General features: G+C 37.6%; 1 protein-coding gene across 9 annotated transcripts in view; it reads right to left on the reverse strand.

Moving 5' to 3' along the window:
* NFIB (nuclear factor I B) overlaps window positions 1-17,941 on the reverse strand; it is a 230,636-nt gene that overhangs the window by 197,294 nt on the left and 15,401 nt on the right. The window lies entirely within an intron of this gene.

Below are 17,941 nucleotides of genomic sequence, written 5' to 3' on the forward strand. Positions count from 1 at the left end.
ATCTACAACTCAATGCACCTAAGAAATTTTCTTAGATGAATATTTATGGGCTACAACATGTACTGCAGTGTGAATTTGCTCCTTCTATGCGCTCCTTTCATACTCCTCCTCTCCACTTCATTATCCTATTATGAGCTGGCTGAAGAGCCATCTTGAACCTCAATGGAAGGTACAATTACCATAAAGCTCCCAACTGTAAACAATGGTCTTATAAAAATAATGCAAACTCAAGAGGTCAGAATGGTGTTCAGATTCCTTTTGCATATTCCTCATCTAAAACAATCCTTCCTCCCCCACGTCTTTTGTGCATTTGACTAAAGCACCAAAATACACTTTCAGCATAAGTAGTGGGATTGGTTTGCTGGCAGCTGAAGTGCCCATTCCAACCCTATTAACTTGATCTAAGATGGTACTTCAAAACGACACACTTTGGAAACGGCAGGTAGAATTCAATATTTTATTTCCCAGGAAGAGAAATTAATCGGAGTCCTGTATACCTAAGTTGAGTACAAAGTCAGGTCAAGAGGTGATTCCTATCCTGGATTAGCTTCACTAAGCCTGTTTAAGAGCTGACCTGAAATAATAGTTTAACAAAATTGCCGATGTCCAAATCCTGATTCCACCACTTACAGCTATGTGACCTTGGGCAGATTATTTAACCTTTCTGTTCCTCCACTTCCCCTTGCCTCACAGGATTGATGTAAACAATAGCTCAATATGTATCTAGGGGCATGCGCAGGCACGCACACGTGTCTAACAGATTGCCAATATTCACCACCTCCTTCAAGTCGGCGCAGATGTTGCCTCCTCAGTCAGACCTACCCTAACTCATTTTAAAAGCCCAGAACTCAGGGGAGCCTGCATGGCTCGTAGATTGAGCATCGGACCCTTGGCTTTGATTCACGTCATGATCTCAGGGTCGTGAGATCGCACTGGGCGGCTTAGGAGCCTGCTTGGGATTCTCTCTCCCTCTCTCTCTTTCTCTCGCTCTCTCTCTCAAATAAATAAACAAACAAATAAAATCTTTAAAAGCCTGGATCTCAAAGATACAGTACTATCAAAGTCATACTCTGAAATTCATGACCTGGAAAGAAGTCTGATATTGCTCAGTAAACATTCTAATAAAATTGAATTGCAGCACATACAGGGAAAATACAAAGATCACTCAAATAGAGTACAAGGTCCGCATCTTTATTACATTTATGTGAACTCTTTAAGATTTGTCTGCAAATACTCATTTATTCATTGTAACTTCTCCACTATACACCTGACCTGTTTTCTCTATTCAATACCAAAATACAAGCACACAAAAACCCAAAATTGTAACTATCAGGTCAAATATCAAAACTATAAACCAATTACTAAAGGAAAAGCAAGTATGGTATTGTCCCATAAGCATACTAACATGCACTTAAAGCAAAAGAGACGAAATTTTAAGGGTGCCTGAGAGTTATTTATGTTTGAATAGAATTGTCTGCTATCGTAATCCCGATGTCCATTTCATGCCATTTAAGACCCATATGAACTGAACATACACTGGCGAAAGAACCATTGTCTACATAATTCAGTTCTCATTCCAGGGTTTGATACCAAATATTCTTCATGTGTATGGTAGTTCTCTTTCAGGTACCTCTTCCAAACAATAGACTCAAATCAATACTGTTTCAAAAGTCAAGATTCTCGGGGCGCCTGGGTGGCACAGCGGTTAAGCGTCTGCCTTCGGCTCAGGGCGTGATCCCGGCGTTACGGGATCAAGCCCCACATCAGGCTCCTGCACTATGAGCCTGCTTCTTCCTCTCCCACTCCCCCTGCTTGTGTTTCCTCTCTCGCTGGCTGTCTCTCTCTCTGTCAAATAAATAAATAAAATCTTTAAAAAAAAAAAAAGGCAAGATTCTCTTTTCTATTTTATATCACTGAGATCATTAAAAATATAAGAAGGCTTTCTTCTTTTTCTGGAGACTTATTAAACTGCACTATTTTCTGCGCAAAACAAATTCTGGTGATCCACAAACCGCACTGCTTCTCTTTCCCACGATATATAGACTGAGCCCAAAATGAGAGATTACGTATATTTTTCTAGAGAAATCCTTTTCACCCTCTCCAGTAATCATGAGAACAGCAACAAAACGAAACAACAACAATAATAACAACAAAAAGTCTGTACTGCGGTTGCTAACTTGAACCATGCCAATGAACATTCAAAAGATTAATCAAAGGCTTGACAGTTGTTAACAGTTCAACATGGTTCCCATAATTATCCAATTAAACATATAATGCAAATAGTAGAAGTCTTATGGGTTCCATAGAGCATGAATATCAGGCCGCTTCAGAAAACTATTAACTGTAATGTACTGTGTGCTGAGTCAGAAGAAAAGTGAAAGGAGAACCAGTACATTTATAGAGGAAGGCAAGCAGAAGAAAAATAGAGTGGAGAGACACGTAACTCAACCACTCTTTATGTGGTCATATAAACACAACAGACAGTGGTAAAATCCAGAAAACAAAATTAAAGTAACAATTATTGTAAAACCAAAAGAATGCAAAGCAATGACTTTACCCTATAATTCCTACTGGCTGCACTATACCCACGGCATACTTCAACCACACTTGTCTAGCTCACTGCTAAGTTAGAAACATGGATGTAATTATAGTTGTTGGCTTTTGACTCTGTCTATAAACCATGCGGAGATAAACTGCTATTAGTGAACATACCAACTCCATATAATTGTGTTTTGACATTATAGGTAAAAACAGTGAGAAGGAAAACTAACCACAGCAATTATAAACAGCATGCTCAAGGGCACATCAGGTCACTTATGACCTTGACTAAACTGCTGTAATCCCTAAGCTGCGTTTCACACGTTCAGACGTTACATGCATGCATGCAAACACTCCACACCTGTCTTTTTAGGGAAATGAATTTAGTAAACATAAAAACTACCAAATGACATATTCATAAATACGCAAAGGGATATAAAATACATACTGTATGGGTCAGATATCTGTGCTTTAAAAAAAAAAATCTTGTTATATTTTTACAAGCCAAATGTAAATTTTAGAAGAAACATTTTGTAGTAAGTGTTCACTCTAAAAATACTCTGTTTTGCAGCTGTACCTACTCAGGGGAAAAGAAGAATGGAGGAGATTGGATTCAGTATTAAAACTTCTGCTACTGTACACGTTGGGTTTAGATTACATTATTTGGGGGTAATTCTTAAATGCTTAAACCATCTACTTACACTGATAACATTTCTGCAATAATTATCCAACTATTTACCTCATTTCACTGGCTGCAGACAGAACTATTACATCCATTTCTTTTCTTTTTATAATTGTCGGTCTTCTCCTTCCCCACGAAAGTGGTTCCAAAGGGCATCCAGAGGCCAATAAATATTCAATAAATATTATTTAAGCATGCTGCTCTGGAATAAAATGCAGTATTGTGTTCAATGACTTTTTTCTTAAGTACAAAATTATCTGTACCATCAACAATATAAATGTGAAAATCACAACACCAGTATACTACACTTGATGGCCCACTTTGCAGAGGTCCAACCTGTAAGTGATGTGGTTTCTTATGAGATTATTCACAGAAACACGATCTCTAGAATGTGTTGATGCCATTAAAATGATCTCATTTATTTGCATATGTCTTAAAAGCGTCCATCGTCTTGCTCCTGTGCTTTTCTTATTTGGTCTTCTTGATAATCTGATCAAGTAGGCAAGAGTATTTGCTCTTTTAATAGATCAGGAACCAGCTTCCCGAAGGTGAGCTGACTTGCCCAAACCCACGGGACTAATGGAGGGGGGCAGCCAGGTGAGGTCCTTGTGCAGGGCTCTAGAACCCGAATACTCAGGTTCAGCCCGCTGTCCCTGCTCTTACCCACTGCTGTGGAAACCCAAGACGCGAATGAATCTCTCTCTGCCTGAATATTTTGACTTCCAACAAGAAGACGACGATGAGGAGGACAGCGATGGCTGTCTCGTCAGGCACTTGCGAGGATTAGATGTGAGGTGATGTACAAGGCCTTACTGCAGGACCTGGCATACAGTAAGCGCTTAATAAATACGAGGCGTTATTATTATAACTGCCATCTTAGAGCTGGCTAAGACAATTCTGATGCGGTTAAAAGACTAAATAAACGACATAAATATCAAATCCAGAGATTAAAGTTTGGCGCACGTTCTGAAAGAAACCTAACTGACATAACTAAATGTCACTGTAATTCCTAACTAGGGGGTCTTGGAGAACGAGCCACGTTGGCTCTTCTTAACGATTTCCGAACAAAATGCTCATTTAGTTATGTCATCCCACCACTCACTGGGCACAGGTTTAAGACATTTCGATTAAACTGAGAAAAAACTCTACAAATTAAAACTGTGGTAAGATGATAACAGTACACTAGTGTCTGTCCCCACGTTATCTTGGGGATCAAAGTCCCCCTGTTTAAACTGCCACATTCCAGCCTGGACAGAATAGTTTCTGTGTAACTAACTGGCAAGTCTAGCATCTTGACTGGAAGTTCACAGTTAAGGGCTTTAACATAATGTCTTTGAGGACAATGAACTCCTCATTCAAGGCAAGAGTGGTCCCAATAGTGTTCAGGGCTGCACAAACTCAAGTCATTTCAGCCTGCGCCCTCCCCGTCCTTTTTATACACATCTCTGAAAGGAAACGGAAGGAAGAAGAAGAGGAAAGTATCTCTATTCGTGTTTGGGGTCAAATATATGAAGTCAATATGTTTAATTGTTTTGTGCCGGTACCTAGGAACACCACAGAAAGTTCTGTCACTTGTTGCTCACTGAGGGTTAGAAGAGCGAGGCCTGTGGAACAAACCAACGCACAATCAGACTGGTAGAAGGAAGAAATATTTACAGTGGACAGAAAAAAAGAAACCATATAGTTACTTCCTCCTCTAGGCAGGATCACACTGAGATTCGGTGACAGTTCTCGCATACGTTTATTATAGAATGCGACCTATATCCCTTGAAAATAAAGAAAATACCCTTAAAAAAAGACATTACCTTACTCGAAGATGACTGAAGAACAAGCTTTTAAATAGAGAGATAGTAGTGAAGTTGGGAATATGAGATGGGAAAGGGGCAGTCATGGGTTCAAATCTTACTTCTGTCATTTTCTAGCCATCGACTGGAGATTTCTCTAACACATTTAACCTCAATTTCTTTACCTATCAAATATTGATAATAACTCCTACTTCTTTGGGTATCTACAATGATTACATTACATGATTCGGGTGGCACATAGGACATTCTCAACACGCTGTAGTTATTTTTATTAGTACTACTGTGACTACCAATGATTATTGCCAAAATAATAAAGCAGTAATAATAAGACGGATCTCTGTCTTTCTGAAGAGAAAGGGGCATTGTTGCTGGATCTTTCCATCATATCTTTCTCCCTAATAGTCACTGTCTTATCTAAGAAGAAAATCAATCCACAGAACCAAAAAAGTGAATGAAACGTGACAGGGGTGGAGGGGTATGGGTCTGTCCTACACACCCTAGAAGGAGCTACAAACCTCTGAACCCCTGATCTAAATAATCCACAAAGCAAGCACCCAAAATTCAAGTAGAGTCTTGACTCTGTTTGAAAAAATTCAACAAGGAAATTATTATGGAAATCAAAATACATGTCCTTTGTTCAGGTCATCACAGAAAGATCTCAGAGTACATTTACTCAGGTGTAAGCAGATGTCAATAAATCTCAGAAAAATATCCCAACCTTTCTAAAAAATAAGAAGAACAGAAGAAACATATTCCAAAACTTCTAAGAAAAACCATTAATTTAGCTTGGTATGAGTGGAAGAGGGAGGGTTTTATCATAGATCAATCATAGGACCATGATGCCTATTCTTGAAGATTTGGATTACTACGTATGGCTCTTGACTTGCTAATCCTCTCTTTAAGACTGTTTTATTTTCCCTATGTATCCTTTGTGATCTACACAATAAACACATCCAATTTCAAGGTCTCATACAAAAGCACAATAGAATAGGGGAAACGACAAATGAGAAAGACCGCTTAGTTTCGGGGAAAAGATTAGCCTGGAAATCACTATAACTTTACTTTGTATATCAGAATTAAATAAATCAAAACTTGAAAGAAACAACTTACAAATCCAAGATAACAAATGATCATTTCAATCCTTTTTAAAATATGTGAATAAGTTAATATGAGCTTATCTTTTTAGTATGCAGAGATTATCCCTCACTATATAGTATTTTCTGTTATTTCTTCTACCCTACTGTGGAGAGAATCACTTCACTAACTAGAAGCAGGGTTAAGAAAGAGCTCCAGGGGCACACTACAAGAGTTCAAATTTGGGCTCTATCACCTAACTCACTTGAATGTGGAGTTTTCATTTGTCAAAGGACAGTAAAGTATCCAGGTCACATGGTTACTGAGGATTAAACAAGTCACACAGATAAAACTCTGAAAGCAAGGCCCAACATATAGTAAGTGTTCACTGCATGTCAGCTGGATAACTGTATATTAAAGAACATTCTGGAACATAACCACAGCCTAGAAAATCCTACCCACCTTTACCAAATTATGGATTGAGCACCTGCCAAGGCATTATCAAATGTCACTGCATAAGGCCTTTTCCAAGTCTTTAACACATGCAGCCCAAAAAAACCTCTTAAGATTGGTAATATCTCCATTTTTCAACAGAAGAAATAGAGTCATGGAGACTTTAAAACCCTTGCTGAAAGTCATACAGCTAAAAGTGATCTACAATGGGTTTCAGACTCAGTACTCCTGATTCCAACTTGATGACACTGTTTTCATGGCTCCTTCCAGCAAGTTCCATCTCCCTGCGTTCCTAGTTCACTTCCTCCAGTGATCCTCACCCCTCAGACTGACACGTTAATTGCAAAACCAGCAATGGATCTGCTGACGTCTGAGGAGCTGGAGAAATTACTGGGTGTGTACTCCCGATGCCACAGAATAGTCTTCTGCTTGTTCTATCCGTTGTAATCAGCACCACAAAACCCAAGGTGTACTCACTACTCCTTCAAGCTTCACTAGAGTTCTTCACACTTGCTCACTTCTTTTTTTTTTTAAAGATTTTATTTATTTATTCGACAGAGATAGAGACAGCCAGCGAGAGAGGGAACACAAGCAGAGGGAGTGGGAGAGGAAGAAGCAGGCTCATAGCAGAGGAGCCTGATGTGGGGCTCGATCCCAGAATGCTGGGATCACGCCCTGAGCCGAAGGCAGGCGCTTAACTGCTGTGCCACCCAGGCGCCCCTACTTGCTCACTTCTGAACAGCATGGTGCTAATGCCACTCAGAGCCAGGGCAATGGCTCCAGTTAGGAGCTAAGACAGAGTCCAGAAAGGCATCCTGACACACTTCCAATGCCCTGCAAGGAAAGCTACATGCTACATACAAGATGTTAGAGAGCATGCTTGGTATTACCGTAATATATCCTGCAAAAATGTTTTTTGTCACAGAGATTTAAAAAGTGGTATTTGTTCATCAGAATAATCCGTTCTCATGGTTTCACTATTTTCTTAGAAATTGTCACAAGTTTGCATTAAGTCATTTCCCTCAGATAGTGTTTATATAGTCACTGCCATTACTCTTTGCACAAAGTAGTTATTGAGGATCTAATGGCAATGCTTTTCAGGGAAGAAAAAAAGAACCATAAACACGGATACTTCTTAAATTGTCTTTCTCCGCTGTAAAGTGAGTAAAATTCCTGTCTTCTCTATATTGCAATTCCAGTACCTGGCACACAGTGCCTGATACATTGTAAGTATTCAGTGAATGTTTGTCGGATGACTAAGCAACCTATGTGTAGATAGAATGGTTTTGAAATGCCATCACGAAATGGCACATGGAGACAGATCTCTCTTTACACTTCTTTGGTCAAAATCTTGCCACATCTGCGCATCAGATTCAACATTCAACTAAACAATCAACATTGTATATCCCCTTATGGAGAATAAGGAAAAGTATGAAAAAAGAGAAAACCTGATCACTGCCCTCTAAGAACTTATGTTCACTTTGTATTTGTCTGAGCGAGTGGGGGAAACAGAGAGAAACAGAATCTCACACGTTGGATTCAATTCTATCTTTAGGAGTTAAGCCTGATAACCTTTAAAGTTTGAAAGCTACTTTAAAAGAGCTAAATATAGCAATAGTCAAAGAATTACCATAATTTTCCTTTTATATTTTTTTCTCTAATTATCTACGAGGAAACACTATAGTCTGGAATAGATACCATTTACAGAGGGCAAAATATATTAGGAAAATTCAATTTATAAATCTGGGGGTTACTATATTGTTGGGTATGTCCCTATATCAATCCATTGCTTTTAATAACAAAAGTATAAATTTGCATCAGAACAGATACTTTAGCTCAACAATAAAACACGTCTTATCCCACTGAAACAATTCTCTTTTCTTTCTACTGAGTTGGGAAGACACACTTTATTTTAAAAATAATAATAATAGTGATGTAAACTGGACACAAAATTGAATTCAACGAACTTCAGAATAATTTTTAAATAAAATATTTTTTGCAGAATATTCTGCTTTCCAGATTTTTTACCTGCCTATAGAATTATCTCAATTCTAAAATATCTAAAATGAATCATTAGTTATATATATCCCATAATATTCCCATTTTCCATTCAAGATTATAATTACAGACAATAAAAACATGAGAATTAATTACAAAGATATTATATGAAACATTTTTAAACAATGTATATAGGATTACATTGAAATCTAAGAGCTGAGCTGTACATAAAAATAATTTAAAGTATTAGAATTCAATTTATTAACCATGTTAAAATAAAAAAAAGAGATGAACCAATTAAAGCCATTTAGTATTGAGTATCTCAGCACCTTGGTTAAAGCTCTCTATCAGATTTTTCTTTCATTCAAAAATTTTTTAAACAAAATGCCAGATTTGTTGCCCCCAAACCCCAAAATATATCAATCTCAGCACAGTATCTATCATCGCCAAGCAGAATTCATTTATGTAAGAGGCAGAACCTTGGTTATCTGTTTCATTGTTTTATTTTTGTGATACAACCCCTGAGAAAACCCTGCTGAAGAATCACCTCCTCTCTGTGACCTTTCCTTTACAGTCCCACAGGGTCTCCTCCCAGAGAGCTCAGCAAATCTATCTATATATAGTAGTTGGTGAGACCATTAGTTAGTTGCCTGCTTATTCCAATACCTGGCATTTTTCTTTCTCATAAACACTGCAAGGGACCATTACCCTTTCTTTTCTACTTGTAAATTATTTGGGAGAGGCCATCTATATTTGCACTATGTTTTCCCTAACTCCTTAAAATATTGAAAGTGCTCAGCACAGAGCTCCTACTCAATCAACACATTTCTCCACCATTTTCCACCTTTTGTTCTACCAAGTGTTTTGTACTTTCTTTGAAAGACAAATATGAGTAAATTCCTATATGTCTGCTTCCCTGCCTGTATGATGTGTGTAGAATCGTAATAATCACACACCAAAATAAAAAGAAATAATACGCCATGTATTTGTTTCTGCACACACACTTTGGAAAAACTTAATGACTGATAAAATGAATAACAACAACAAGATAAAGATTATTAACCGGTAACTACGGAAGAAGAGTTGCCAGCACAAATTTTTTCGGCATTGTCAATGAAATGACTTTGTAAATTAAATTTTTAAAATTATGTAACATTTATGAATTATGTAAATTATTCTTTAGAGGAAAATCTTACAGAAAATACGGAGATACTGCTTCCAAACTTTTTGTGGGACAATAATTCAGTACTATTGGAGACATAAAGGAGAAAAATTATATATCACCATTCAAGCCCATGAAAAGGTTTGGGGTTTTAAAGTGTTGGTTTCCTGCATAAACACCATTTTGCTTCGAGTGTTCCCTGCTAGGCAACAGTTATGGGGTATGTTCCCTTTTGTTTCTGATTATGTTTATGTCTAGGATTTCCTTAGAACCTAAATGAAAGGCCCTATGAAAAAATGAGCAGTAGTAAACCATACTGGATTCTAAGAAGACATCTATACAGGAATCCAGCATGTCTGGATGCTCCTAGGAGATGCTGTTTCCTTAAGTCACCTGCAAATACCGAGAGGAGCGTTAGGATATGCTAGAATTCGATACCGTTCACTTCTCTAGGGGTCAATTTTGAGACATCACAGGGCAAGACCGTATTTTAATTTTTGCCACATTAGTATTTTTTCTTCGCACTTTTGGCCCAGTATTGTCCCTAACTGAATGCTCTGCTCCACAAAAGGGAGCCCAAGTCTTCCCGAATCCTCAGCAGAGGTGGTGAACGTTCACTCACTGAACAGATAAGAACTCAGGACCTACTGTGTGCTGACCCCATACCGGCTGCTGAGCAAATCACAACGACTGACCACAAGCATCTTACCGAAGAGCACAATACGCCAGGCATGGTGCTAAGCACCTCACAAGCACCTTCCCAGGTCAGTCACCCTCACAAGTGCCAAGTAGGTGCCCCCTCAGGAGCTCAGGAAGCTGAATCTTAGAAAACATAACTAATTTGCCCAGTCACACAGTGAATAGTAGTAAGACAAACATTTAAGCCAGCAACTCCGTTCCAGAACAGGCTCTATTGCTGATAGGGACACTATGTTTCCTATGTTGTTACTGTACTCATTCTTGACATTTAATGTACATATGGGGTGGGGAAGACAGTACTTCTACAGTGGCAAATCGCCAGTGGAGATACAAAAGAAAACAAAACGAGTCTCAGTAAAAAGTAGATTTTCTCAGTTTGAGGAACTTCCTTTGAATCACTTCAGTGACACTCACCTTATTTGCCCATTACGTTCTGTATTCAATTTAAATAATCTATATTCATTCAACAACACATACATGATCTATTTCATAGTGTGCGCCCATAACATTTCCATTGACTTTGATGTCATGCTCTTGCACAATACCCTTCTTTCATTCATCTATTTTTCCATCTATAACTGCCTTTAAAACATGCTTTCAAGCGTTCTCCATAAAATACCAAACTACAAACTAGCTACTGAAAGTAGCTGATATTTAACTTTTTCTAATACTGCTAGTGTCTCTGCTTTAATTTATTAATCTCTGCTACCTTCAGGGGTGATTTGATATACATAAGCACATTACAGGACACTCATAAAACAATTTAACTTACAGGTAAATCTTTTATGTTATAAAAAGAATTCTTACCTGAGCAAAAAGAGTCATCGAAAGCTTCCTTTTGAAACTGAATTGCCCTTGTGAATTTAATATGTTTTGGTTTCTAAAAATTAAACTTTAAGAAAAAATCCTTAGAAACATCTCCTCAATAAAAGCACGTATATGGATGTTTTAAACTTGAAAAAAAAAAGCAATTTTTTAAACTATGATGAGAGACATATACCGCACAAAGGAAAATGGAGGCATAGCAATTATCAAGCTAATCTGAAAATTGTAGGCATCCAGGAAGCAGAGCTTAAACCAACTCATTACCAGCTCCCACTTTTTCTTCCAATATCTAACTTCCAAAAACCAGTTTTCTTACAAGCAATCTCAAACATGACCTACAGTATGGCTGGAAATCTGGCAATGCATTTTTAACGGATCCTCTCTGTTTTCCAACTAGTATCCAATCCTTATTAGTTGACCATAACCTAAAATGTATTTTCCATGCACTGACAAAAAGGAAGGTAGCTATTCTCATGAAGACTGCAGAATGACTTCATTTGAATATATCCTATGAAAAAGTATGAAAGAAAAAACTGGAATTTTGAATCAATTGATTTCATTAAGTTACAAAATGATAATACTAAGATTTGTAGTCATGATTTCCCTCTATGTTCCTTTTAAAAAAAAATGCTGCTACGTCTACAAAATAATACTTTTCATTATTTATGCTTATTTATATTCTTGTAGCACTAAAACTAACACAAACAACCGAAGTGGCTTTAGGCCTCTCTTAGACTCAGTACCCACAGCCGTAAAGTGAGAAGGTCTCTAGAGATTCTCGCAGCTCTCAACTTCTATGAGTTAAAGATCTCTTTCTTTAAAAAAGCAAGCTTTTTATCTAGATTGAACCAAATGATCTGACTATTGGACTTTGAATTGAGCAACATGAAAGTGTTACCCAACTGTCAAGTTACACATTTTCTACTTCTTTTTAATAAATAAAATGTATTAAAATGCCCAAATTTAACAAGAGTATGCTAAACTTGATTAAATATTGCTTAACATGGAGGGGATAGTCCCCCCTGCCAAGGTAACCAGAAGCCAAATTCCTAAGATTCCAGAGCTAAGAGGGATAGGGAAGTCCTCTAGTCAATACCCTCCCTTGACAGATAGAGAAACAGAGGCCCTGAGAGGCCCAAAGTCTCCAGGCGACGTGCACGCAGTAGGGCTACCATGTGCCTTCTCTTCCACTTCAGCATGCTGCTTCAATCACTATGTGGCATAGAATGGAACTCTATGTCAGTAAACAAAGGAATAGAAGGAATTAATTCCATTACCAGGTCACTAAATAATTTAGAGCCTAATTTTTCTTTTTTTTTTTTAATGCAAAGACCTTATGTTCAGAAACTTACAGTTCAAAGTACATTAAGTAAAACCATGTTCATATGCAGATACGTCTTCTCCCATATGCATCTTAAGAAAATAGCAAACAACAACAAAAAGATAACTTATCATCAGCCCCTAGAAAACAAAAACTGAAATTAAAAGAAAGAATGGAGTAAATCTAAATTGTATATTTTCATTCCTTCTAAAAGGATTAAATAACAGAATTCTAAATGGTTTGTTTGTACTTTCCATGCAATATGTAGATTAACCATGAAATTCTGTTTGGGACACTTTGACATCTGTTTTCAGTGCATTACAATGAAATCTGGGGACTTGATACATACATTTGCTGTAATAAAACTGTCACTAATCAGTGTTTTCCAAAATATTGCCCATAACTATTACTATTCAGTAGTCTCATTTGCATGATCTAATATTGTTGCTACATCATGTTTTTCCCTGACAATGTGTTAGCTGGTCCCAGGCACATGGTCTAAAATGGCTACAAACCACTCGGTACTCTCAGCACTTCCAGACTTCTCTGTGCAGATGCACACAGTCTGTCCTAGAAGTGAACTAACCCTTCATCCTTCACAAAATATCTCCCCTGGAACTGGGACACCCAAGGCTGACTTCACATCCCAGGTGTGAAAAGCTCAACAATAAAATAGCCCACACTGCGGAGGAAATTATGCCTCGTGGGGCTTCTACAACAGAAGATGGAAACGTAACCCTATCTCAGAAGTCCCTGCAGCAAATCTGGAATAACGCTGTGTGAATGCAGAGTCTGCCATTAACTTAAACCATTTCTACAAAACACAGAATAAGACTGGACCAGACTTTAAAATTGAGCCCGCGTCATTTTCTCTGGCATCAATAAATAGCCGTATCAATGCAGGTACCAAGAAACACCAGCTCAGAAGGTGTTGAAGAACCTCCCGGACACTGGATGGAAACATGCCCGTTTCATGCTACGTGTATCTGGTGGGTCATGTACAAAACCTGGATCTCAGGGGGAAAGTAATTCTGAGAGTCCAAACATCATAGTCACCAAAACGCAAAAACTTACCAAAACAATTTGTCTACCTACGCTGACTGTAAATGAATTCCGTATTTTATCAGTACTTGGAATCATACTCCAATATAATTTCATTTTGTCCTCCCATGAACTCATCTTAAACCTGAAATATGTTTCTCTATACACATGTTTTATATTATAAAATGTTGGATACCAAAAGCAGATTAATTTTAGGCCCTAATGCTATGTTTGTTAGTACTAAGAAGTCATTCCAAATGTTCCAAAAGGGATTAATGTAGTATAACAAGTCTATTTAATTATTGTAAGACCAGTGATCCTCATATTACTATAAGCAGCTTTTCCCTTATTTGGAGACCGTAAATAGAACAGATATCGTTACATGATAACTCTAAGTCTTATCCAAAAATATTAATACTTTACCATCAGGAAATTTAAAGAAATAAGTTAGCATCCCCAGGAGGCTATGAAAGGCAACCAGTACTTAAGAACCACGAACCATATATGTGTTGCTACTTTAGGTCGGTATCAACTTTAAATCAGAAGTGCAAACAAAGCTTTTCCAAGGTATTAGAAAGATAAAATACCAAATCCTTCTGCCATCAGCAACAATCCATCTTACATATGTTAACAAATTTGGGATATAATTTCCTTCATGTACTAAAATACATCCTTTTTTATTTTTGTGTACCCCACGAACAGAAGAAGAACTAAATACCAGGTATGTTCTCAAAAAGAAAACGCATGACACAGATGATTTAAAAATATGTGTCAGTATCTAAACAAGCTAATCAATGTTCCGATTCAATGTGTTTGCTGCACATGCCAGTTATCCTTTAACTGATGAACAAACAGTGAGACAGCTTTTCCTATTAACTCCTGGCTAGAACCCCCAGGTATTATTAGAAAATGCTCCATGTAAGAATATGATTTTCTTTTTTGTACGGCACCAAATGTGACACGTGAGTTAAGGCACTTCCCTAGTAGAAACTGTGGATATGGGTGAATCTGTCCACTTTCCAAACCCGCCGTGCAAACAGAGTGAGGGGAACAACCCACAGGCCATGGACACCATGCACCATGACTAGCTCCCTGCAGACCTGGCCCACAAAAGTGGCTTCCTGACCACAAGGATCCAGCCACCCAGAGCCACGGAAGTCAAACACCAATCCCAAATCTAGCTTGACAAGAAAGGAATGTTTTAATCCCTTCCCATGTGGCTCCCAGTTGTTCTTAGTAAAAGTGAAATCAGTTTAAGTAAGAAATAAGAACTTTTTCCCTCTAGAGATCATTTAATTAGTTTGCTTAACACCATAAAAAGGATAAATGGGGAAGACTGACTTAAAGGAGAAGGAGCTAAATGGAAATAAAGTCAAAGCAATTCATGTAACTAATTAAACATTTTGAGTTTTGACCCAACTAAGGGTAATTTTTGAATAACACACTTTCAGACTTAGAGTCTAAAAACCAGCAGCATGCTCTTTGTCAAGAACAATCCACTCTAGCCACATATCATCACTTCTGTCCAACCAAATTTAAAACTTAAGTGTAGTTCTCCCAAATGTTGGCAATTTAATTTTTTGGTAAATAAAAGTCTTCTGCTTTTACTGGAATGCAGTGAATTACAAGTCTTGCTAGGACACCCTTCATTTGATACCAAAGTTGAGTAATTTATTCAGAGAGCTGCTAATAAAATTATTTTACTCCTTCGAAATATTCCTAGTTTGATCAAGAAGTTATTTCTCAGGTAAATGTGATATAAAGGATTGCTAAAACTGTACAGTAATCCTAACATAAATAGATTTTAAAACTATATACAACTAGCCAACTTCATATGCCCACATTCAGAGGTTTTACTAACAAGTATCTATTCACATTCACTGTGATCAGAGACTTTCATTTTCTCTTGGGAAAGTCTTATCACCTGATATGTAAAAACTAATTACGACCTTCTGCTCCAACACCCAATCACTCCTTCTCTCCAACATCAGCTTAGTTTCTCTGCAAGTATCTATTATGCTATGTTCCTTACACAGAGTAATAATGGCTATTGTTAACACTACTGCTTTTGCTTACATGAATTATTTCATTTAATCCCAAAACAGTCCTGTGAAGTAGACATTTTAATCCCCATTTTACAAAACAGAAAACCAAAGCACATGGAGCTTAAGTGCCTTGACCAAGGTCACAAAGCCGAGAAAGGGTAGAACCAAGACTAGACCCCTAAATGTCAAGATTTGTGCACTTAATTTTCGATGCTGGAAAAAATCTAAAACGGCAGGAAGAAGGGAGATGTGCTTAACTCCAAAGCAATCCCAAAGTCAAAGGATGACAGAGTATTTTAAATTGCATTGTATTTACTCTCCAATCTATGAAGGAACCATCCTTCTTAAGTACCTCCTGCAAGATCTAAGCCCTACCTCTCTTGTTTTCCACCTTCACCTTTCCTCTTCAACTCTCTGGAACGTGCACACACACCAGCATCCACCAATTACCCATGGTCCAAGAACTTAACCTCTTTAACTCAACAGCTGAGATCTGCTGTAAATTCTTTCAATGGAGGAACGGAGACTGACTTCAAGAAGTCGTAGACATTTCGGAAATCCTCAGGGGCTGCTCGCTGTTTTCCAACCACGGTCCCACTGCATCTGACCTACTAGCCCCCTAACCACATCCACACCCAACTCTACTCTGGCTATCCCACTGAGAAAGCCAAGGAAGGAACAGACAGTCAAGACAGATGTATGTCTTTGAGTCTAGACTGGGCTTCATAGAACAGAGAGAAACTAAAGCTACTGAGTAAAATCAGATTCAGTGTATTTCATTCACCCTTCTTCCTCGAACCCCTGGGATGCTGGTTTATCAACACAATTAATGCTGGGAAGCATTTAAATTCCCTGATCTGTGAACATTCTTGGGGGGGGATAGTTTAAAACAACAGCCATCTCCCCCAAAAAAAGAAAAAAAATAGAAAAGAAAAGAAAAAGTAAAATCCTCTCACCTGCCATCTCAGATATTTTTTTAAATGGGAATAGAAAAATCTAGGGCTTTTTTTCCAAGGTTCTAGTGCCTGTGCCACATTGTCTCTCATCTGTCACTGTATCCACACACATGTATAAACAGTATGCGGCATACAAGTAAGGAAATGCACATTCTAACTTAAACTTCCTTTTTTCCTCTAATAATTTAAAAATAAAATGTAACAGCTTGGATTTTAAATATTTAATCTGGCAAATATAGGAAAAATCATGAACTACAATGTCATATTTGGCAAAGAAAAATTTGGTAGGATAAAAATATCTGTGTTTTAACATTTTAGAAGGCATTTCCAATATTTTAAAAATAAAATTATTTCACTGCTTCAGAAGAGAACAGAGGTAAAACTCCATTTTTGCATATGGGTCTTCATAAAGAATAGAAAAACAATTTTTATATTCATTAAAATAAATCTCTAATTTCACATGCTGGCAAAAGTCCCCACAGAAATAAAAACTTCAAATCTACTAATGGTTCACTACTATGTATTGGGACTCAGCTATTTAAGTCACAAAGAATAGGCTTCCCCTAAAACTATAAACTGAGTTGTAGGGTAGAATATGTAAAGTTACGACATGACTCTGATTTTTAAAAAATTTTGTCTTGTCCTACACGGTTAGTATAAGGCTTTTTCCAACAAAGATTTATAGGGTGAAGTTTAAATGTCAGTTGTTTTAGGACTTATATATTGGTGACCAAAAGCATAACTAAATTTATCACTTTTACCCTATGTAATGACAATAAAATATTTTTATTGTAACAGCTGAAAATGTTGAAAAGCAATTATTAAGGAAATCATAAATATAAAAAGCTGCAAAGTCGACCTCAGAAGAGTGGGGAAAAGGAAATTGTGATATGCATCATCATAAAACACGGAAACTGAAAATCTAAGCAGAAGGAATTCAAATCCCTCCAAATGCCAGAATACTACCCCCCACCTCTTGTAGCAAGGAGGGCTGCAAATTTGTCCCCATCACTGTCAGCAAACAAAAGAAAGTCACTTCTACAGCCAGACCATGTCAAACAGAAGACGTAGCTACTGCAGAGGGACGCCTTGAATCCACTGGGGTGTAAAGTCAGGGCTGGGGCTTTTTGTCAGCTATTACCATAAAAGAATAAGAGGAAACAGTGACATTACTGCACAATAGAAAGGTCAAACAGCTTGCAGCCATTTCGTGACCCAGACAAGTCAAGGTCAAAGGATTCAGGTAGCAACTTAGCCAGGGCATAAGTTACAGCACAAATGAATTGTTTTAACACATCAGCTTTGGTCAATTAAACCTAACAAGGCAAGTTGCATCACGTAG

The sequence above is a fragment of the Ursus maritimus genome, unplaced genomic scaffold (assembly GCF_017311325.1).
Source record: "Ursus maritimus isolate PB19 unplaced genomic scaffold, ASM1731132v1 scaffold_17, whole genome shotgun sequence".
In the NCBI taxonomy this organism is placed as follows: domain Eukaryota; kingdom Metazoa; phylum Chordata; class Mammalia; order Carnivora; family Ursidae; genus Ursus; species Ursus maritimus.